The sequence below is a fragment of the Geotrypetes seraphini genome, chromosome 13, assembly GCF_902459505.1.
Source record: "Geotrypetes seraphini chromosome 13, aGeoSer1.1, whole genome shotgun sequence".
Lineage (NCBI taxonomy): Eukaryota > Metazoa > Chordata > Amphibia > Gymnophiona > Dermophiidae > Geotrypetes > Geotrypetes seraphini.
Genome location: NC_047096.1, coordinates 76,526,277 through 76,551,205, shown reverse-complemented (window position 1 = coordinate 76,551,205; position 24,929 = coordinate 76,526,277). Strand labels below are relative to the sequence as shown.

At 42.0% G+C, this 24,929-nt stretch overlaps 1 protein-coding gene across 14 annotated transcripts in view; it reads left to right on the top strand.

Moving 5' to 3' along the window:
• PKNOX2 (PBX/knotted 1 homeobox 2) overlaps positions 1 to 24,929 on the top strand; it is a 424,329-nt gene that overhangs the window by 228,725 nt on the left and 170,675 nt on the right. For 10 of the 14 annotated variants that reach the window (XM_033918096.1, XM_033918094.1, XM_033918106.1 and 7 more), the window contains 2 exons: positions 848 to 900; positions 16,718 to 16,768. The exons of the other annotated variants lie outside the window; for them this stretch is intronic. The gene's annotated coding sequence lies outside the window, so the exon portion shown is untranslated. The remainder of the gene's footprint in view (positions 1 to 847; positions 901 to 16,717; positions 16,769 to 24,929) is intronic. 14 annotated transcript variants of the gene reach the window in all.

Here is a 24,929-nt window from a genome sequence, read left to right as displayed (position 1 = left end):
TGGCTGGCTAACGTCTAATTTTCAGCAAACGGTGGCTGGCTATCTCTGCTGAATATTAACCGTTAGCGTCTTAAATTTGGCCAGATATACGTATCATGCGATAGCTGCCCATTTTAAGCAGTGACTGGCCAGGTTTAGTGGCCAAATCGGGCCATGCAAAAAGCAGGTCTGTCTTTGGCTGCTATAACTTTAGCCGGCCAGCGCTTAAAATCGACTTATCCGGTTAAATTTGAGCTGGCGAAAGATAGATCGGATACTCAATGCCCTTCATCAGAAACAGCCTGGCGTTGAATATCGGGGGTTGGCGCTAACTGTGGGAGTCAGCCGGCATCCCTCCCATGGTCTCAAAAGAGCTTAAGTGAAAATAATTATAGGGTCAGTATTCAGCCGGCAGTGCTCAGCGGTTCGCCGACTGCTGCCGGTGTTACACCTGGCTTTGGCGTTGAATTTTTGTGTTAGTAGAGCTGTAACTGAGATATTCAGCCCTTAACCGCATAACCTCTCCCCCTTTTTACTAAGTCACGGGATAAGTTTCTACCGGGGCTCAGGGCGCTAAATGCTCCGATGCTGTTCGCCACTCATAGGCATTCTACGAGCCTCGGAGCAGCGTTGGATCATTTAACGCTCCTGGCCATGATAGAAACCTCTACCGTGGCTTAGTAAAAGGGGGGGAGGTGGGAATTGTTTGAAGTCCAGTGTGTTAGAAACTGCTAAATTGTGCATTTCTGTCCGCTATAGAACCAGCTCTACAAAATTGTCTTGGAAATTCCTAGTTTACATTACCCATGTATTCATCCAGGAGTAGGACTCCTAATTCTTTGGACTTTTTTTTTTAATTTTCTTTTAGGGGGCTATCACTTGCTAGTCATTAATCTTCAAACAAGAGATCTGTACTTCAAGGTAAGTTGTTTTTTTGTTTTTTTTTCCCCCTTTCCCTAAAATTTCAGCCTCCTGCTAACTTTTATTGTTATACAGCTAAGTGTGAGTTTCAGTAAGGTGATGTATAAAGCAGATGAATTTGTCATGTATTGAAGAAAATATTGTACTGGTCTTGTCAGGGTTCGGGCTTCGAAGGCTCAAAACGAAATATCAGTTCTCAAATATATTTTTTTCCCCACAGTAAATAAAAGGAAAACATTAACTGACGAGGGCTTGGCGCTTTGGAATTCCCCACGGATCTAAGGGAAATTATTAGCTGTCAGGATTTTCAGTGTCATTTAAAGGCACAACACACAGCAGAGGCGAAGGAAAACAAACAAGAACCAGAGGTGTCCACAAAACTTTAATATGGACTCTAATGGACTCGACATGTGCTTCTAAAATAGTCTGCATCTGGAGTCCATTTACTTATTCATTCATTCAATTTTCTATACCATTCTCCCAGGGGATCTCAGAACGGTTTACATGAATTGATTCAGATATTCAAACATTTTTCCCTGGCTGTCCCGGTGGACTCCCAATCTATCGAATGGGGTATTGAGGGACCAAGTGACTTGTCCAAGGTCACAAGGAGCAGCGCATGTCAGAACCCACAACCTCAGGGTACTGAGACTGCAGTAACACCGCAAGGCATGCCGTTGTGGACCTCCTGAGTAAATTTTCTGGGCCAAAACTTGTTCTCCATTCAGTGGCTAAAGTTCTACCCTAGAGAATGACACGGGGACAGATTTTTCCACGTCCCCGTGGGAACTCATTTTCCCGCCCGTTCCCGCAAGTTCTTTTCCTGCCCCTGCCCCGTTCCTGCAAGCTTCATCCTCATCTGCACAAGCTTCAAACTCTTTAAAATCACAAGTGTTCGAGGCTTGTGCGGTTAAGGTAGAGCTTACAGGGATGGGGCAGAACAGGGACAGCGACAAAACTTGCGGAGACGGGATGGGAAAATTGAGTTCCTGCGGGGACGGGGACAAATTTGTCCCCGTGTCATTCTCTATTCTACCCAAAGGTTTCATTTCCAAGTTTCCAAGTTTATTAATTTTTAATATCCCGACCATAAACCAAATATCTGGCCGGTTAACAATATAGTTTTAAAAATAAAGGGGGTAAAAGGGAAGAATGGATAAAATATTTAAGTGAAACATGAATGACAAAACAAGACAGACTTGACTGTGAGGGTAGTAAGGGAGGAGGGGAAAAAGTTACATTTAATAAGAAGAAAAGGGAAGAATGGGTAGGGGAAAAACGTGAAGGTAAGGGCATGTTGTAGTAATAATTGCTTGCAAGAGGAAAAAGAATAGAAATAAAAGAGAAGAGAGAGAAAATGGATAGAAGAAAATCTAGGTTCGGTTATAAGCGTCATGAAATAAGAAAGTCTTTAGACAAGATTTAAATTTAACAAGTTGTTGTTCGTCGCGGAGGTATTGTGGCAAGGAGTTCCATAATGTAGGAGCAGTTACGGCAAAATTTGTTTTGCGAGTATAATAGAAATCTTTTAGGGGGGGGATGAAAAGAAGTTTTTGATCAGATGATCTTAGAGTGCGGGAGGAGCATTGAGGTATCAGAAGTTTGTCAAGGAATGAAGGTTGATGAGATTGTTTAATTTTAAAGCAGAGTAGGATGATTTTATAGGTGATACGGTGGGTGATAGGGAGCCAGTGGGCTTCTTTTAAGAGTGGAGTAACATGGTCAAATCGGCCTTTTTTATAAATAAGTTTTATTGCAGTATTTTGTAATAATTGAAGGCGACGTAATTCTTTTTGGGGAAGGCCATTGAGAAGGGAGTTACAATAATCTAGGTGGGAGATTACTAAAGAGTGAGTCAATACTGTAATAGAATCAGTGTCCAAGATAGAAAGTAGGGATCGAATAATGCGCATTTTGAAGAAGCAGACTTTAACTATTGAACTGATATGATCATGGTAAGTGAGATCTCTATCAATAATAACCCCTAAAAGTTTAATTTTACTTTCCATGGGAAGTGGAATAGATTTAATAGAGATAGTTCCTAATAGAGTTTCAGAAGTTTTAATTGGAAGAAGAAGACCACAGGATTTCTCGATGTTAAGAGAGAGCTTGTGTGTATAGAGCCAATCATATATGTTATCTAATTTATTGTTTATATCTATTATTTCTGAAATGTTGGTGGTGTTGATTGGATGAAGGAGTTGAATATCGTCTGCGTATGCAAAAATCGTAAATCCTATTGATTGGGCTAAAGTAAGAAGGGGGGAAAGAAAAATATTAAATAGCAAAGGGGATAGAATTGACCCTTGAGGGACTCCGAAAGTTTGTGGTAGGTTTGGCGAAGTTTCGTTTTTAAGGTGGACTTTAGAGCAGCGATTGTGAAAGTAAGATATAAACCAAGAGAGTGCAGAGCCGGTAATGCCGCAGTCTTTAAGTCTTGTGATAAGAAGAGGGTGGTCAATAGTATCAAAGGCTGCGGATAAGTCAAGAGAAACTAGAATAGCTGATTTTTGATGATCATGGTAGTATTGTATAGTGGAAGTTAGGCCTAATAATGATAGTTCTGTAGAGTGTAAAGATCGAAACCCTGTTTGGCAGGGATGTAAAGCATGGGTTTTTTCAAGAAATTCTGTCAGTTGAGAATGAATGATTTTTTCTGTAAGTTTGGAGATTAGAGGTAAATTAGAAATAGGACGATAGTTTTTGGGGAGAGTGGAGTCTAGGTTATGTTGTTTGAGCTTTGGAACAATTAGAGCTGTTTTCCAAGAGGATGGTACTAAGTTATCAGAAAAAGATTTTGAAATCATTTCCCAGATGAATGGGCCAAAAAATGAATAGAATTTTTTAAGAAGTATAGGTGGGATACTCTCTAGAAGATTGTTGGGGGAGTTTAAGGATTGTAGAATGGGAAATAATTGAGTTAGAGATGGCATTTTGAAATTAGAACAGGAGCTGAAAGATAGTTGAGTAGGATCATTAAGAGTTTGAATAGAAGTAGATGGTGATGATGGTCCAAGATGAGATCTAATGTCTTTAATTTTAGAGTCAAAGAATAATGATAATTCATTTGCGGATGGTAGAGTAGATATAGGTAGGTTTTGTTTTTTTTTGGAATATTTTGAAAGTGATTGAGCTAGGCTGAAGAGTGTAGAAGAGTTACGAGTGGTAGAGATAAGTTTAGAAAAGTATTCTTTTTTTGTTTGTTGAATAGTTTGTTTATAATGGAAGGCTTTTTCTTTAAAAAGATTGAGAAAATTGTTTTGTCGTGTTTTACGCCATTTGTTTTCTATCGATCGAAGTTGTCGACGGAGAAGAGTCAGTTGTTCATTGTACCAAGGTTGATGTAGTTTTTTTGAATATTGATTAGAGAGTGGTTTTTTTATATTTTCTATTTTTGGTGCCAGAGAATCTAGCAGTGATTTTGTGGATGTTTCCCAGAGAGAAGATTGTTCGGTGATAGAAAGAGAGGAAAAATCTTTAATATTTAGGTTAAAGGAGGTCTGAATAGTAGATAAAGTTATATTATTAATATTGCGGGTGTTGAAATTATTTTTATTTTGCTGTTGAACATGAATGGGATGGGTTGGAGTATCGAGTTGACAGGTAATTAGAATGTGGTCTGACCAAGGTATTGAATGGTATTGAAATTTTTGGAAGAGCTGCATATTAGAAGTTGGACAGAAAATATTATCAAGAGTATTACCAGCAGAATGGGTAGGCATAGAAATGAGGGGAGATAGTGATAGATCAGAAGTCAAGGTTAAAAGTTCAGACGTATTGTAATGGTTAGGGGAATTGAAATGGATGTTAAAATCTCCAAGGATTATAGAGTCAGGATAAGTGATATTAAAATCAGATATAGTAGAGATGAGAGCAGAGAGTGAAGTTTTAGATACTGGAGGGGGGAGATAAGTAAGAAGAAAGTTAAGAGGAGAGGGGAATTTTATAGAGAAGTGAAGTGTACTTTCAATGAAGGACAGCTTCCCCTGTAGACATTTCTGGTTCTTGTTTGTTTTCTTTTGTCTCGCTTTGTGCTGTGCCTTGGATTAGAGAATATGTCACAATCACAGCTATGGGACCTGTATATATCACAAGTTTCTCTTAGCAAATAAAGGACGCCTCAGCCCCACCACTCCACCGCTATGTTAATTGCTTATTTGCGGGAAGAATTATGTGGCACTTCATCATTGGCTGTACCTTTATATTTTTATCATTTTCATGCTATATATTTTTATATTATTTTTTTCTTAATAAGTAAGTGCTCTACAAAATTTTTTGTGTACTTAGCTCTTCTTTCAGCCAACGCCTGGGAGTCTGACCCGACATGACATGTTTCGCACCCGAAGTGCTGTATCAAGGGTCTCCCTGTGAAATAGTGGAAGGAGTATGTTAGGTCAGTGTTTTTCAACCGCTGTTCCGCGGCACACTAGTGTGCCGCGAGATGTTGCCTGGTGTGCCGCAGGGCCGCCGGGCCCGGAGCTGACAGGGGGCCCGAGGCAGGGGCGCCAGTAGCTCGCCAAGGCAAAGTGAGTCGATCACCCAGGACTCACTTTGTCTTGGCGATCTAATCTATGGAGCCGATAAGTCTTCTTCTCCCCGACGTCAATTATACAGTCGGAGAGGAAGTTCGGGCCAGCCAATCGCTGCCTGGTTCGGGCCAGCCAATCGCTGCCTGGCTGGGCGGAACTTCCTCTCCGATTGTAGAATTGACGTCAGGGAGAGCATGCGTCGGCGTCGGCTTTGGGGCCTGTTATCCATTGGTGGGAACTGTTCCTCGATGGCAGTGGCAGTGGCTTGGGGAACGGCAGGGAGAAAGAAAGAAAGGGGGCAGGCAGGGAAACAGAAGGAAAGAAGAGAAACAGAAAAAAAGAAAGAAAGGTCAGGGAGAGAGGAAGAAAAAGTTGGGGGAGGGAATGAGGTGTGGAGGAGAGAAAGCATACAGGCTGATAGAAGGGAAGAAAGATTGGATGCACAGTCAGAAGAAGAAAGTGCAACCAGAAATCACCAGACAAGGTAGGAAAAATGATTTTATTTTAAATTTAGCAAAGTGGAGGCAGTATTACCACAGTTTTCAAAGGAATTTGCCCAAATAACTTAATAGTTAACTGGGTAAATTCCCAGAGATGAAAACTTCCCTTCACTTACTATGCACAGTTCTGAATTTATATCTGCTGTCTATATTTTACAATATGGTCACCTTTTACTAAACCGCAATAGTGGTTTTTAGCGCAGGGAGCCTATGAGCGTCAAGAGCAGCGCTGGACATTCAGCGCAGCTCCCTGCGCTAAAAACTGCTATTGTGGTTTAATAAAAAGGATGGAGGGTATATTTGTCTATTTTTGTATGCTATAAAAACCAAATACAGAGAGAGACTGAGAGCTGTTGACGAAGAGCTACGTGTGTGTCTTTCTTCGATTCCAGCCAGAATATCAGCTTTGTGTTCAGCCAAACAGGCCCAGGTTTCGCACTGAATCAAGTATTTTATAATTTTTATTTCATAATAAAGTAATTATAAAATACTTTCTTTGTTTATTTGATTCCTATTCAAGAGAATTACTTTATATATAGTCAATATAGGCAGAGAGTTAAATTTTTTAACATTTTCTTATGGTGGTGTGCCTCGTGATTTTTTTCATGAAACAAGTGTGCCTTTGCCCAAAAAAGGTTGAAAAACACTGTGTTAGGTGACATTCACAACAACCTCCCCCACGACTTAAAACTGGTTTTATCCCATTCATTCATAAAAGCTAATAACTCACCGAGAGCGTGCGTGTCATCCGACTCTACAGTAACTATGAGAGGCAAAAGATGGCCGCGGCGTCTAACCTCGGGGTTTAAATATCCCTCCCTTCTCAATCAGTTGTTTCCACCCCTCTGCATCTCATTGGCCAGACCTCTATCCTATCAGTGAAGTCCATTCAATCTCCCTGTTCAACCCACGAGGCACCACAGTATCCAATAGGAAAATGTGTCTCTGCTCACATTCATTAAGCTTCCTTAAATCTTTCCCACCATCCCTCCCAACAACTTTAGTAACAACGCGCCACCGAATATCCTCCACTGTATGTTTATATTTAGTCCAATGTTCCACCAGAGGGGCCTGGGTGACTCCATGTGTTATGCGTGATTTATGCTCTGTTAATCTGGTACGGATCGCTCGATTAGTCCATCCAATATATATTAACCCACATGGACACGTGATCGCATAGATCACATCTTGTGTTGTACAGTTTGTATCAGTCTTTGATGTTAAAATAATGTCTCTCCCAGGTCCCTTCCAGCTATGTCCCTCTATGGTAGATGAGCACCATTGACACCTCCCACATCTAGTGTGTTGTCCCCCTTCCCCCCTGGTCATACCCCCATATTTTAAAGGGTTACATTTTGATCCCATAGTAGCAGGATAGCCTACTCGAGAGGCGCTACTATGGGATCAAAATTTATTTTTTTGTCTTGTATTTCTCACATATAATATAAATAAATGCCTAAGAGGTCTTTTACCCAACTAGCATTTATTTATTTATTTATATGTGAGAAATACAAGACAAAAAAATAAATAATAAAATTAGAAATTAAGTAGCTCTTAACAAGAGACCTTTTGGACCGATGATAGCTCGCATTTAGGCTAGCGTTCAAGTGGCTACTAGCTGTAGAGTGCTATTGAGATTAGTTTGCTCTGGCATTAGCCTATGTCCAGGTAATTTCGGTGTGTCACATCTTAGGCTTGGTGTCATGATTGTTGCAGTTGTCCAGGTTTTGCTGCATCTGGGTAGGTAGAACTGACATTTCAGCCATCATGCTGTGGCATTCTTCAGGGTATGCTGTGTAGTCTGCAGTTTGTCTTTATACATGGTGGTTCCTCTAGCCTGATTGGTTGGGGTTTGAGGTGATTGAGGCAGGAAAGTCTGTTAGTCATGAATTTGAATTTTGATGGGAAAGTTTGTTGGTCACAAATTTTGAATTGTGGTGGTAAAGTCCATTGGTCACAGATTTGAATTTTTGAACTTTGGCAGGAACTTTCACTGGTACACAAATTTGAATTGTGGAGGAAATGTTTGTTGGACCAAGCCTAAGATAACATCAATAAACGTTAATGGATCAGTTATCTGGTTCTCCAAATTAAATTATCCAAAACTAATTATCTATTCTCTTTCTAGTAATGTTCCTTTTCTTAATTTTAGTTAGACTCCTATTTATCTGGCTCCAATTGATATTAAACTGAAGAGTATAATGAACCGACCATGAATTAGGAAACCAGGAAATATTACAATAGGTAATGCTAGTATCAGTATGAGTAGAAAAGGCCATAAGATCTAAATGGTGGCCCTGAACACGAGAGGTTTGAAAATGAGATATACAGTAATCTAAGTTGGTTGAAAATGTTAATAATTCTAATGTTTTTGCATCCAATTTTAGTTCCAAGTGCAGACAAACTCGGGTAATTTATTCCAGGCATAGGGGGCAGCTAGATGAAAGGAACAAAGTCTGGAATTGGCAGTGGAGGAGAAGGGTACAACTAAGCGCGGCTTATCTGAGCAGCGGAGTTCTCTGGGAGGTGTATAAGGAGAGATATTGAGGGGCAGCAGAATGAACACACTTGTAGGTCAGCAATAGGAGCTTGAACTGTATCTGAAAGTGAGTGATTTAAGGAGAGGGGTGACATGAGCGTAGCGAGGTTGGTAGAAGATGAGTCGTGCAGCAGAGTTTTGCAGGAGGTAGAGGCGGCACTGCAGGAGACAAGATAGGTGCTGCTCACAGAATCAGGGCTTAAAAGCACTGCTGGCTGAATATCAGGTGGATTATTTATAAATTGCAATCAATGGAGACAGGAATGATTGATAAAGTGCTGATGTACACCGCACTGTGCAGTCATAGAATAAAAATGATGATTATTATTGCCCTGCTGTCACTGAAAGCAACTCGCAAAGGATTTAAAAAACCTGGGATCATGCAGTAACTGACAAAAGATGTTATTCATTTCATTCTACTGTAACCAGTTTTCCAAGTTCCCATTTTTAAGTATTAAAAATGTACCAGTAATTCTAAATGATTTACTAAATTATTACGACTGTTTTTAAATTATTAAAATATAATTTAAATGTAAGTAAAGCTTCACAGACTATAAAGTGGATAAGCCTTAAGACAAGATAATTTATTGCTGATTTTGAATTCTTCTAGTTGCCAAAGTCATTTCACATTCTCTCTCCAAAAAATGTCTTGTAAAGAGCAAAGAGGGAAAGAAATGGGTGGTGATAATGTGAGGGAGACTGTAAATAAAGCATCAGTGAAAAGTGGAAGAGGGACACAGGATAATGCGAGGATAAAAGGTGAGACACACTGTAGAGCTTAGAAGCACACAAAAGAGACTTTGAGTGGCACACTGACTTCTGGGTAGAGAATGACATGGCGACAAAATTCATCACCAGTCCCGTCCCCTCAGTCCTTCTACATCAGCATTCTTCAATGCAAGGCTTGAGGGTCAGTGGCTGGGCCCATTTATAATCTGATTCTTATGTGAGCCAAATAGAGGGATAATGAACCCATTGTGACATCATTGATGAGGTTGGCTCGTAGGCATTGGTGGAATGAGGCATTATGACATCACAATATCTTCACTGGATACAAGACTGTCATTCTTTAGTGTCTATCTCAGCCTCAGTCCTTCTACATCAGCATTCTTCAATGCAGGGCTTGAGGGTCAGTGGTTGTGCCCATTCATACTCTGATTCTTATGTGAGCCAAGTATAGGGATAATGAACCCATTGTGACATCACTGATGAGGTTAGTTCTTAGGCATTATGACATCACAATATCTGCTCTGGATACCAGAGACTGTCATTCTTTAGTGTCTTTTGCAACCTCAGTCCTTCTACATCAGCATTCTTCAATGCAAGGCTTGAGGGTCAGTGGTTGTGCCCATTCATACTCTGATTCTTATGTGAGCCAAGTATAGGGGTAGTGAACCCATTGTGATATCACTGATGAGGTTGGCTCTTAGGCATTGGCATTATGACACAATGAGGCATTATGACATCATAATATCTGCTCTGGATACTAGAGACTGTCATTCTTTAGTGTCTATCTCAGCCTCAGTCCTTCTACACCGGCATTCTTCACTGCAAGTTTTGAGGGTCAGTGGATGTTCCCACTCATATTCTGAATCTACCCTCTCTCTTTAAACAATGACATGGAGATGGTTTCCCACAGTTATCCACGGGGACGGGAACGGTGATGAATTTTGTCACTGTATCATTCTCTACTCTGGGTCAGGCTTAAAACAGCAAACATCTGAGCCCAGGCTCAGAACACAAAAATCTTTATTTCGAAAACAGTAAAACATAAATAGCAGTCAATTCTATAATCTAGACACCTGCATTTACATGCTCCTTACACATATCAATGTCCTCAAAACTACCATATAAGAATAGCCATGCTGGGTCAAACCAGTGGTAAGCAGAGAGAACATAAATGGTAGGGAGGAGAAGCAGAGGGCTCAGACAGAGACAGGAGATAATCTAATCAAGGGTCGATGGGATAAACATGTAGGTTCGCTCCGGGAAATTCTTAGAGGGAGGGTTCTTGTTGAGGGAGGATTCTTCGAGTGGGCAGACTTGTTGGGCCGATGGCCCTTTTCTGCCGTCATACTCTATGTTTCTATGTAATCTAATCTTTTATTTCTGTGTCGCTCATACCTAGGTAGACTCAAGGCGACTTAAAGAGGGGGGCGAGGAAGGAGAAGGGGAGGAGGGGTGGGAGAAGAGGAGGGGGAGGGAGTGGAGGGGGAGGAGAGGATACAGGTGATTAAGTGACACGTGATACTGGCACTCAAGTGGTGAAAAGAGGCAGGGATGAAGAAAAGTGAATGTGATGTAGCAGAAGAAGAGAGACAAGGGATAGAAAGAAGAGAAAAAGATAGAGATTGGATATATTCAGATCAGGAAGAGAGATTCAACGACAAAAGAGAGAAAGGAAAAAAAAAATAGCAGGACAGACAATACGAGTGAAGGTACAGAAGACAATTAAGCTTCTGGAAAAAGCGAAAAGACCAGGAGGGAAGGGGATGGGCTCTGTTCATCTTTGTAGAGACATCTGAGCAAAATATTCACATAAATCCACAGAAGGCCACCGAGGTCAGCATCAGTATCTGAATTGGGGTTGAGTTTAATATCTAGATAGATCAGCGAGTGGCTGCAATGTCCCGATAGCAGAAATATTCAAACTGCTATCCAGATATCAGCTCAAGTTTTATTAAAAATTTGATTAAATTGCTTAATCTTGCATCTGCCTATTTATTCTCACCCCAAATTTATCTTGTAATCTCCCTCTAAACCTGTACTTGTAGCTGTATCTGTACTCTGTAATCACTCCGTTCGCTTTCAGTACGTCTTGAACTGAAAAGGTATGACGGGATATAAATAAAGCTATTATTATTAAGCGATGTACAAAGTAAAAAGATGAAAAGCAAATTATGGGAGAACAGCTTAAAAGGCACAGAGTAAACATAAATACTTACGATGACAATAGGGGAAAAAGGTAAGAAATACAAAAAAAAATACTTGTAGGAAAGAAAGAAATAAAGGAAAAAACAGGAGATTAAAAATAAAGGTAAAAAAAAGAATTATAATTTAGAGATCAAATCTTGGTTCAAAGAGTCAGAGATTGAAAGCATCATTAAATAGGAAACATTTAATAATAATAATAATTTTATTTTGATATACCGCCACACCACATCTAGAAGAACTGTACAATCAGTGAATAAAATACAATTGACTTAGGGATAGCGGTTTTAGCACGTGCGCTAGACCTTACCGCCAGCATTGAGCTGGCGTTAGTTCTAGCTGCGTAGCGCGGGTTTAGCGCGCGCTAAAATCCTGCGTGCGCTAAAGCGCTATCGCAGATTCGTAAAAGGAGCCTTTAGAGATGCATTAAGATCAAATTAAAAATGAGCATTAAAAATATCAATCTGCAGTTTACCATTCAAGATTAAAACATCAGTTTTACAAATTTACCAATTTAAGGTCACTCTTGAACCTCTTGAGGAAACATTTCTCTCTTAAATAAGTTGGAAGAGAATTCCATGTTTGAGGTGCCATAACGGAGAAAATACTTTGTCGTCTGGTATTAATAACTTCGAGAGATACCGACTAACTCAGATTACTTCCGTAATTACCAAGTCAGCATTTGAAATTATCCTTGTTAGAGCCTCGGGTAGTTAGATTCTATCAAAACAAGCAAAAAAGGAACATCTCTGCAAAGCTGTGGCACTGGGCCATCTTACACGGAGTGCTCCCAAAGTCAAATATGTGGTGGAGAAGGATAATGTAAGATCTATCGAGCAAGGGTTGTATCTTACATGTTTAATGTACAGTGCCGCATATGTGTAGCAGTGCTATAGAAGTGATAAGTCATAGTGCAGAGAAATTAAGCTGTCCACTAGACCCCAATGAGTGGCCCTTTGAAGCAGGATGCAGCTCCAAATCATGAGGCGTCTCCAGATCATGGATTAGTTCTGTGCATATCAGGACTGTAAATCTCTCTCTTAAGTCTAGGTACTTTGAGAAGGATCTCACGCTCTCCAGAGTATTAGATCGTGTCCTGGTGTGTTAGATCTTTCCTCTGGCCGTTTGGCCTGAGAGGGTTTGCTTTTGGATTTCATAGAATGTCATTCATATGAGTAGCATGCCAAAGGACACTTGAAAATTCATATGCTGCTGATGACAAGGAAGAAAAAAAATGATGTCTTGCCTGATGTAATTGAAATGGAGGCTTGGCCTAGTGGTTGAGGCTGCAGTCTCAGCACCCTGAGGTTGCAGGTTCAAGCCCAGCACTGCTTCTTGTGACCCTGGGCAAATTACTTAACTCTCCATTGCCTCAGGTATGTTAGTCAGATTGTGAGCCCACCGGGACAGATAGGGAGAAATACACGAGTACCTGAATGTAAACCGCTTAGAGGGGCATAATCAAAGCATACATCTAAGTCCGATTTGGGTGGATGGCGCTAGATGTCCAAAGTCGGCAGTGGGAAAATGCGTCTAGAATATATATTTTTTCCCCCAAATATCATCTATCTGGATGTCCAGGCTATTGTTGGTCCACTCCAGACCGCCAGGAAGTCTATCTTTATGCCACATTTGCGACCAAAATTTTGCCAAGTCCCAAACGCCCAGAACAAGACCATTTATACGTGAGATGGGCCAATCTTATAATGGACTGGCCACTCAGACACGGCAACAGAGCAGTGGGCCACCATACAGGGCACTGCTGTGAACTTCACAAAAAGGGTGCAGAACTCCCTTATAGGTAATTGGAAAATCTGGCAACTCTAAATCTCCAGATTTTCAGAACTGGCTACACTGAGGGTGTAGCCAGACATCCAATTTTGGGTGGGCCTGGACCCAAGTTGGGTGGGCAGATCTCTCCCTCTCCTGCCTTACAACTCTAATGTCTCAACCCGCACATATCCTGCCCAGGTAATCCCCCCCCCTCCCCAGCACTCCATTGTCTGAAGTCCACCTCAGCATACCTTTTAGAAAGGTATAGTTTAGGGGTAGGGAACTCTGGTCCTCGAGAGCCGTATTCCAGTCTGGTTTTCAGGATTTCCCCAATGAATATGCATGAGATCTATTTGCATGTACTGCTTTCAATGCATATTCATTAGGGGAAATCCTGAAAACCAGACTGGAATATGGCTCTCGAGGACCAGAGTTCCCTACCCCTGTTATAGTGTTTGCACAGTTTCCAGTGGGTGAGCTATCCTACCTCACTGTGCCTTTGTATACAGACCTTCTGATATCAGCTTGTCACAGCCAGCAATGAGACATGTAAACGTTTCCAGTTCTATCTTACAGAATCTACATTTGTCTGTTTTACTAATATTTGTATACTTGCTGTGAGCAAATCTTGTCCATGGTCCAGTACTATCCTGTGCTGCACACATCAAATTCAGCTTTCCTTAACCATTCCCTGCATCAGATTTTGATCCAAGAACCACTCTAATGAGGTGAATGAAGGGCACTTAGCTCGCTGCTCACCCTGCTTGGCATAAAGGGGATAGGGGGAATTATTCGGCAGAAGTAGCTACAGAGAGATGCATCAGATTCCATGCAACACTCTTGGTTTCAGCTATTACAATAAAATTACTTGTTTACTGATTTTGGAATAACTGGAAATTAAGGAAGCGAGTCTCCTCTTTGCATGTTGAACTGGTTTTGCTGTTTTGTACTGCACTGGGATATACATCACAATAAAGGCTTAGGGCCAAATTCTCCAAAATGGCGTCCTGAAGTTAGGTGGTGGTAGGCGTCCTACCGTCATCTAACAAATCAATCAAGATGCATGGTTTTGTTTTGTTTTAAATGCAGGCACCAGTCTCGTGCCTATGGAGGTGCATAGGGACAGCTAAGGCCAGCATGGGTGTGATTTGCTCTGGAAGTAACCTTGGCATCCTTAGGAGTGCCGAAGTGCCCTCTTAGGCGCAGGACCGGTGCCTTAAAGATAAGCCTTTAAACTGCTGGCCTACATTTAAGGCGCCTATGCTAAAAAAAACAAAACAAAAACCAACCACTCAAGAAACGTGATTCTGGATGTGGCACCTGCTGGTGTTTGACAGAATCAGGCCTTTAGGGTAGGGTTACCAGATTTTACTTGTGACGTTACCTTTTATTATTTAACATTATTTTCTAGGTTGCATAAGAACACCCTTGTACAACCCTACCATACGAAACTACATTGGCTACCCATAATCTCAAAGATCAAATTTAAATTAGGCATCACTACCTTTAAGATCCTGACAGGGCATGCTCCTGACTACCTAAAAGAGTTGACCGTCCTACTCCAGGTTGTCTCCAAGCAGATATTCCACCAGAAATCTTTTCCACTTAAAATTCCCAGCAAGCAACAATATAAAGTCTAGCAGGCAAATTACCTCATCCATCCAATATCAATTAACAAAATGCTGGTGCCAACTATCACTTACTCTACGACCTTGTGACTACTATCTCAAGTTCAGAAAACTTTTAAAAGCATTTCTGTACCAAAACAGAAGTCAACCCTGAAGTAACTGAAATGGTAATTGTAAAAGTTAATTTCTAACCATCTAGTGCAGTGGTCTCAAACTTGCGGCCCACCAGGTACTATTTTGAGGCCCTTGGTATGTTTATCACAATCACTAAAGTAAAATAAAACAGTTTCTTGATCATATGTCTCTTTAGCTATAAATTACAATATTATTATTAAGACTTAGCCAAAAGGAACGATTTACTCTATAAACCATAAAGAGCTTTACCCCGTGCAAAATTGTCATAAGACATTAACTATTTTTTTCTGAGGCCCTCCAAGTACCTACAAATCCAAAATGTGGCCCTCCAAAGGGTTTGAGTTTCAGACCACTGGTCTAGTACAACTCCTGGAACATAACGATGAGCCAATGACGACCTACTTGAACTTGTAACTATGTATTTAAAACTATGACCTAACTGTATTAATAGTTGTCCAGATCTGCCTGTGCTAGCAATTCTATTGAATGTCCATGTCAAACTGTCCATTGTAACTTCTTGGGTAACTGACCCAGCCTCTTGTAATGCAATCCGACCTTGAACTGAATAGGTAAAGACGGAATAGAAAAGCTGATTGACTTAACATAACATGATCTAGTGCAGGGACGTATGTTTTTAACTGGGATTGCTTCCAGTTGGGTAAATGTTTATTGTAATCTGCCATGAACTCTTTAGGGTATTATTATTTATTGATTTGATATCCCACATTTACCAATTAAGGACCTAAGCAGTCAACATTATTATTGAAAACAAACCACAGAATGAAAGGAACGCCAATATCAAAAGAAAAGTTCATTCAATCTTAAAAAAAAAGTCACTAAAACCAAACAGAATAAATATCTCAAAGTCTCTCCAGGGGACCCATCCCTGCCCTCAACCAGGTTTATTCAGGTAGTTCAAGTGCTAAATATTGGCAGAATATGTAATGTATTAATGTAAAGTAATGCCCTCCCTGCTAAGATAGAGGGAGAGAAGGAAGGATTTGGGCAATTTTTAGATGTGCTTATGAAAAGCATGAATAATATGTAACGGGTTATTAATGTCCTGTGTTGGTGCAGTTTTATGGGTACTATGTACTTCTTCGATGCATGGAGCAACTTTTGGATATGTGGGATATAAATGCAAGTATGAGTAAATAAATTGAGGCCCATATTCTATAAATGGCACCAAAGCTGTTAAACACCCCCCCCCAAGATCACGTTTACAGCAGCACCTAAGGATGCCTAAGATCAAAGTAGACGTGCCTAACACCAGAAACGACCTTAGATGTCCTTAGGTGCCACCATAGATGTGATTCATTTCAAACTTAGGCGCTAGAAATGTAGGCCTCGAAAACCCTGGCCTACGTTTCCAGGGCCTACGTTTGAGATAGCCGCGATTCCACAAAAGGTGCCGTGGCACGAGTGACAGGTGATTGGCAGCCGCCGTTTGTAGAATCCAGCCTTAAATGCCTTCCCAAAAGCCTATGATGGAAAAGGCATATCCTCAAGAGTCAATTTACTGAAAAAAAAAACCAGGTTTTGACTCGAATCCTAAATGTCAGGTAGTTCACCTTCAATCCAGTGTCTGGCGACGAGTTGCTATTCCATAATGCAGGTGCAACCACTCGCAGAACCTTAGTTTTTCCTTCCTCATCCATTACAAGTAGCCATGGCCTTTCATTGCAAATGTGAAGCCTTTGCAAAGGGTTTGAGCTTAAGCTCTAGCCACAACGGAAAGTCAGTGCCAAATATTTAATAGTGCAATGTTGTTCTCTGTTTTAGGCTTCTTGCTGAATGTCGGGATCATCTGCAATCTAGTGGTCAGCCTCATTGGTAAGTCAATGCATAATATTGCAATGGACCAACAGTGATACTATAAAAAGTTACATTAATATATTGAAAGTCCTTCCACCTGATTATTAATGCTATTAAACCGATCAGAAACAGCTCCTAGCCAGTTAAATAGCATTTGGCCAGCAGACATTCAGATATCTCCACTGAACATTAGTAGTTAGTGGCTTAAACTTGGCTAGCTATATCGGATGATAGCCGCCAATTTTAAGTGCCGATCAGCCAAATCAGGCTGCTCAAAAAGCAGATCTGCCTTTGGCTGCTATATCTTATCCGCCCAGCGCTTAAAACTGACTTAGCCAGCTAAGTGTGAATCAGCCAAAGACAGACCGGATATTCAATGCTGGTCGCCAGAAACACCCTGGCATTGAATATCGGCAGTCTGTGCCAAACACAGGAGCTAGCCGGCCTCCCTCTTACGGTCTTAATATCGGCTCCTAATTCAGAATTGTTTTACGATTCTTAGTTGCAAAAAATCATTATGGAGTATTGTGATATGAGATCCAGACAGTGGTAAAGCTATGGGCAGAACTGGGTGGGCACAGGCCCATCTATGCTTAGCTTAGGTCCACAAAGGAATGGTTTCCTGTGGTTAACTGTGGGGATGGGGACCTGCCTCACTTCCTTTCTCTCTCTCCCCTGCCAGTAACCCAACATCTGTATCTCTCAATACCCCCGTCCCTCCCCAGTGTACCTCTGAAGTGTTGCTAGCAGCAGCAGCAGCAGCAGTAATTCATATACTCTGCCTGTACCAGCCCCGCAAGCTTTTCTCTGGAGCATCCCTCCCTTGCTGACATCACTTCCTGTTTCTTCAGTGGTCCTATCTTTATGCAGTGTCTCTTATGTGGTTAATTGCATAAGAGAGAGCTTACTGCATAATCCTGGATATGCAGTGCTGGTGCCGTGAATAATACTATTGGCGACTAATAAAAACACTTACCACTGCTGAATTTAATTTAAACGCCATAACTAGTGTTTAAATAAAATTGCCAACTGCAGAGTTTAAATATGGAGGTTGTATCAGCTTCTTATCAAAACATACAGTTTGACCTGAGTGCCTAAATGTTTGCACACAACTATATCTGATCTTTGAGGACTCCTGAAGCCCCTTTTTCAGGTAATCGTATCACGCATTAGTTTAACCAAATTATCTGACCTAATGTTTAAAAACGTGTATCTGTATAGCAGTAACTGATAGCCATATAAGTGTCCTAGGCCGCCAAACTTTTGTATCTTCCCTGGCTTAATCAAAAAGGGAGTAAGGGTGGCATGAGAGATCTGCCTAACGTTATGGATAGTTGGTGACATTCAAGTTGACTTTAGCCTGCAAAATGTCTGTCCTAACTTAAACCATAAAACTGTTTCTGCTTTCTGTGGAGCAAGCAGCAGTCGCACTGCTCATGTATGTTTGGCATCACTCATTATTTGGCTAGTGGTGATGAATATACACAAGTTTCCAAGTTTATTAGTTTTTAATATCCCGACCATAAAACAAATATCTGGCCGGTTAACAATATAATTTAAAAGAGGGAGTAAAAAGAGAAAAATGTATAAAATATTTAAGTGGGACATAAATGACAAAAACCAGACAGACTTGACAAATATTTTAACCTGTATAGTTCAACTTGTCCAGGGCTCAATATGATATTGAAAGTGACGTACAGTAAAACCTTGGTTTGTGAACATAATTTGTTCCAGAAGCATGCTTGGAATCCAAAGCACTCGTATATCAAAGCAAAATTCCCCATAGGAAATAATGGAAACGCAGTCGATTCATTCCACAGCCCAAAAACTTTAATACAAAATACTATACGTACTTGTATTGCAAGACCTCGTTCATTTAGAACAGTCGCTACACTCCCATAGCGTCAGAGAGAGAAGAACCATCGGCTCAGTTGTGATGTGTAGATACTATATGTACTTGTATTGCAAGTCCTTGCTTGTATATCAAGTTAAATTTAATCAAATGTTTTGCTTGTCTTGCAGAACACTTGCAAACCAAGTTACTTGCAATCCAAGATTTTACTGTATATGTTTTCTGGCAGATAGTGAATGCATAACTCCACTTATGCATATATTGTCAGTACATACATGGATACAGTTGGGACATTTAACTCACTAAAAGGCCAAATTTTATCCTTAGAAGAAGGAGCCAGCAAAGTTTGAACTGGTGCTTATATGTTTAGAGGTGATGCCACAGGTTCTGCCTTTACTGCTATACTATTATTTATTACTTAAATATCGCTGGAAGGCGTATGCAGTGCTGTACATTTTGACATTTAATAGACGGTCCCTGCTCGGAAGAGCTTACAATCTAACTTAGACAGACAGACTTGACATATAGGGTTGGGGATGCAGAACCCAAGGTGAGAGGAGTTCAGAGCCGAAAGTATTCTCGAAGAGGTGGGCTTTTAACTGGGCCTTGAACACTTCCTGAGATGTAGCCTGCCATAGGGATTCGGGCAACTTGTTCCAAGCATACAGCACAGCATGGTAAAAGGGGCGGAATCTGGAGTTGGTGGAGGAAGAGAAGGACACAGATTGGAGGGACTTACCAGCTGAGCGGAGCTCGCAAAAGGGAGCATAGGGGGAGATAAGTGAAAAAAGATAGTGAGGGGCAGCCGAGTGAGTGCACTTGTAGGTCAGTAAGAGGAGTTTGAATTGTATTCAGAAACAGATGGGAAGCCAAAGAAGTGACTTTAGGAGAGGAGTAACGTGAATATAGCAGCTCTCCTGGAATATGAGTTGTGCAGCTGAATTCTAGACGGATTTGAGGGGAGTGAGATGGATAAGTGGAAGGCCTGAGAGTAGCGAGTTGCAGTAGTCTAAGGGTAAGGTGATGAGGATGGATCATGGATCATTAAACAAGAAGCCAGACTAACTTGCCCAGGAATTATATAAACAGATTATACTCCCTCTAAACTCTACTGTATATATTAGTTTGTGGATAAATCTTCATTTTACAACAGAAAGGATTTAAAAATCTTCCTAAATCTAAGGTGCCCACATGAACGCAAACTAAATGGAAGTTGATTCCACAGCTTTGTCAACTGGTATTGAATAGACAAAAGAAACCGTCTAGTAGATTTCAAATTTGTAAACATTTGGAACTTTAATTGAAAGAGGTTTCTCATTTGCTATTTGGTAAAAGAAGCCTGCAGCAGCGTTATCAAGTTTGTTAAATAAGTGGGAGCATTGTCTGTTAAAACTGTTCCTGCTGTATTGGCTGTTATAGGTTTTTATAGGCCATGCTGCAGGCAGTTTTGAAGAGAGTTGGTAGTGGGTTTTCTTTACTGGCTGACTGAGCTTTCTACAAGACACGTGGGCTAATGAAACCACATTTACTGCACTTCAGGAGCCCCTCTGAATCTGTATGTTACAGCCATATGACTTGAGTTAGTGCTTAATGGCAATGCAGATATTTAGACACGTGGAGAAGCATAATCGAAAAAAGTGTCCAAGCCCCTTTTTTACCTAAGTGCCCAAAGTAGGCAGCAGGGAAATATCCATTCTCCGAAAAAAAAAGTCCAAAATATATTTGTTTGATTTTTTGAGAATGGCCTACCTGTACATTCAGGCATTTAATCGCCCAGACCACCACTAGGTCTATCTTTAAGCCCTATTCCTGAACAAAAATGTAGTCCTTCACCTAAAACCACAATTCTCTAACCGGCGTCTGTCATAAGCGCCGGTTAGAGAATTGTGGAACAACCTCCCTCCCCCCCCCCCCCGCAATGATCGCGGCAGGAGGGATGCCCAGTCCCTCTTGCCGGAAACTGCCGCAATGATCTCGCAGGACTGATACGTACAATGTGCTTTGTGTTTTTTAAAATTTTGTGGTTGCCATTATGTATTAAGATTATATTATATGTATATGAAAAATGGATGGAAGAAATTGCATTACACTTAGCACTATTTATATGGAGGTGGGGTCTGGGGTGGAACCTGGGCGGGATTACTCGGTTGATATTTATTAGACTTAGGGGGTACTTGGCTTGAAGAAGTTGAGAAACTGCTGTATAGAAACATAGAAAATGACGGCAAAAAAGGGCCATCGGCCCAAGTCTGCCCACTCAAAGAACCCTCCTCCCTAAGCACTTCCTCGAAGTGAACCCACATGCTTATCCCATTTTTCTTAAAATCGAGCACATTGCTGGCCTCAATTACCTGAAGTGGCAGATTATTCCAACGATCAACCACCCTTTCAGTAAAGTAATACTTCCTAGTGTCACTATGAAATCTCCCACCCTTGATTTTTAACGGGGGCCCTCTTGTTGCCGTAGGTCCTGTAAGGAAAAAGATGTCTTCTTCTACCTCAATACGGCCAGTAACATATTTGAACGTCTCTATCATGTCTCCCCTCTCTCTGCGTTCATCGAGAGAGTATAGCTGCAACTTACCTAGACGTTCTTCATATGGGAGATCCTTGAATCGTGAGACCATCCTAGTGGCCATTCGCTGAACAGACTCCATTCTCAGCACATCCTTTTGATAATGTGGCCTCCAAAATTGGACACAATATTCCAGATGAGGTCTCACCATGGACCTGTACAACGGCATTACAACTTCGGGCTTTCGGCTGACAAAACTTCTACAAATGCAACCCAGCATTTGTCTAGCCTTGGATGATGCTTTCTCCACTTGACTGGCAGTCTTCATATCCTCACTAATGATTACTCCTAGGTCCCGTTCTGCAACAGTTCTTGTTAAGGTCTCACCATAGTACCCGTGTTGGTAGTATCCATAACTGAAGGAGCTGAGGAGTAGCCCTAAGGGTTAGAGCAGTGGTCTGAGATCCAGAGAACTGGATTCAATTTTCACTGCAGCTTCTTGTGACTCTGGACAGGTCACTTCACCCTCCATTGCCCCAAGTACAAAAAAAAAAAAAAGAAATTAGATTGTGAGCCCACTAGGGACAGAGAAAAAAAGTACCAGCATAGAATATATAAACTGCTTTAGTTGTACACCAGTGTATCTTAAACTGTGTGCCGGGGCACACTAGTGTGCCTCCTGGGATTCAAAGTGTGCCACGGCACACTGAGGAGGAAGAGAGATGCCTGCCAGCTGACTTCCCTATGCGGTACGGTGCCAGCGCTGCCCGATTTGCCAAAGGCCTGCATGTTTCCCCCTTCTCTCTAGTGCCTCTGGCTTCCCCCCCTGGCCTCCCAGTCTCACCTTTAAAACTAATTACGGCAGCCTGCAGAGGATTTCCGGTAGGTAAAATGATTTTATTTTCAATATAGTGATTGACATGTGTCAGTTTTGAGAATTTATATCCGCTGTCTATATTGTGTGTATATATGAAAAATGAATGGAAAAAAATTGCATTACAATTAGTAAAGGGAATGGGATCCGAGGCAGAGCTTGGGTGGGCCTAGGAGGTACTTGGGTGGGCCTAGGGGGTACTTGGGTGGGCCTAGGAGGTCTGCGGTTGGGGTACTCAGTTGATATTTGTTAGACTTAGGGGGTACTTAGCTTGAAGTAGTTGAGAAGCACTGCTGTAGGCAATCAGCTGGCACCAGTGCCTCTCCTTCTCTCTAGGCCTCTTCCCTGCTGGTACCCCCTACTGGCGTCTCAGGGACCATCTGGAGGGCTCTGATCATGCGCAGACATTGACATGATGATGTCGCACATATGCGTGATGTCATTACGGTGACATCCACGCACTCCTGGGTGCCTCAAGCCGTGGCCACTACCTTTAGTGTGCCCCGGCTTGAGAAAATTTGAGAGACACTTGTACACAAAAAGGCAGTATATGAAATCATAAGAATTGTCATACTGGGTCCGTTCCATGGTCCATCTTGCCCAGCAGCCTGTTTCTAACAGTGGTCAATCCAGGTGACAAGTACCTGGCAGAAACCCAATTGGTAGCAACATTCTAGAATCCCAAAGAGTAAAAAGATTCCGGAATCTCAGAGTGGCAACGTTCCATGTTACTGGTCCCAGGGCAAGCAGTGGCTTCCCCCATGTCTGTCTCGATAGCAATTATGGGCTTTTCCTCCAGGAACTTGTCCAAACTTTTTTTTAAAAAAAAATTGAACTGTACTAACCGCTGTTATCACAACCTCTAGCAACGAGTTCCAGAGCTCAACTATTCTTAGAGTGAAAAAAAATATTTCCTCCTATTAGTTGTAAAATTATTTCCTCTGTGTTTTGTTTTTAAATTACTTTTTATAAGAGTAAAAATATCGATTCAGGAATTTGACCCTTTACCCGCTCCTCTTTCTGCACCAATATAAGGTTGAATTGTTTTCTGTGGAAATACGGCGTTCATATGTGCTCTTGAAGCAATGAAAGCTGGCTGGTCTTTGACTTGTTGATAGATTTAGGATTTATTTTGTATGGAAACGACAAAAGCATTCTTCTGTAGATTTGCTATGTTGCATGTCATTGATCATAGCGCTTGATTAAGATCTTTCAGTGTTTGTTTAGATTTTATATTGAATTGTTCCTCTTTGTATTGTCAACTGGTTTGAAAAAAAAAAAGAGGTTATGAAAATTTAAATTAAAACTCCCAAAGTTAACTGGATAAATCATTTTGCATCAAACTGATACAGTATTTCTAGCAAATGCATCAAACTGAGGGAGCTGAACTCTGTCCGTCTGTTTACTGTATTTTCACGTAGACAACGCGCACCCGTGTAAAACGCGTACACGGGTATAGCGCGCGGAAAACACAAATTTATGTACAGAAATTTTTATATACCGCGCGTGCTGCCTGACTCTCCTTTCGCCTGCCCCGACTCTCCTCTGGAGACCCCGACTCTCTTTTCGCCCGCCCCGACTCTCCTTTCACCCTTGAAGTCCTGTCCCTACCCTGAAAGCCTGATGCCCCCCCCCGACGTCCGATTCACCCCCCGCAGGACCGCTCGCACCCCCACCCCGAAGGACCGCTCGCTCGCACCCGCACTCCCACCCTGAAGGACCGCTCGCACCCCCACCCCGAAGGACCGCTCGCACCCCCACAGCCTCCCCTCCCCCATGGAGAAGCTGTCTACCTTGTTTCCGGATGCCAGCGAGCCCAGCTGCTTCCTCTACCGGCGGTCCCGCCCCTTCTCTGAGCCCTGCTGCGCTGCTTCCTCTTCCGGCGGTCCCGCCCTAGAGAAAGGGCGGGACCGCCAGAAGAGGAAGCAGCGCAGCACAGGGCTCTGAGAAGGGGCAGGACCGCCGGCAGAGGAAGCAGCTGGGCTGGAATCCGGAAACAAGGTAGACAGCTTCTCCATGGGGGAGGGGGGGAGGCTGTGGGGGTGCGAGCAGTCCTTCAGGTGGGGGTGCGAGCGGTCCTTCGGGGTGGGAGTGCGAGCGCTCCTTCCGGGTGATGAATCGGGGGGGAGGGGGGGAAACTATGTAAAAAAAATTATGTACAACGCGCGCGCAAGGGTATGCGCGGTTTGTAAAAACCACGTATAATGCGCGCGTTATATGCGAGAAAATATGGTAATCTTTTATCGAACCAGTGGAAGAATTACCCAAAAGTGACTTGAGATGAGCTTTGCAGGCCACACAGGTCCGTTCAGGTATGACCAACAAAGACCCCAGTGTGTTTTCGCAAGCTTATGCACCATCAACTTTGCATAAAATCTTCTGCCGCTCTCCAAGGATTTCTGCAGCCCCCGTATGGATATTTGCACTAGAGAACAGAAAATCATATGAGGAGATAACTCTGTGCAAGTGCAAAAAGCAGCAGCAGCAGTGGAGGTGTGGAGGTAGGAAAAGAGCCGGCGTTTCTCTTCCTCTCTGGAAGCTGTAAGGTTTTCAGCTCTTTTTCTCCCCATCCCTCCTCCCCCTAGGATGAATTGAGATCATGCAGTGAAATCTGAATAACTAATCAGAGTCCTCATTAACCCCCCGCTGAGATCCTCAAACATTCACTTTGCTGTTTGTGAAGCAGAAAAAAAAAGGGATGTGGGCATTAAAATTGATGCGTTATTAATCCCACTGTTCGTCGCCTAGCAGGCACTTTCCTGGCGCTGTCGTGCCCAGGGTGGATCAGTGTGATACCCAGTGCTGCAGGGCATGCTGTGTATTATTTATTGGATCAGTGCAGTTTGGAGTCCTTTCATGGAGAAAGCCAGCTCAGCTTTCATGCAAATTAGCATCCTTCTCTGCCTTGTCTTCCGCAAATCCCCCTCATTACACAGAC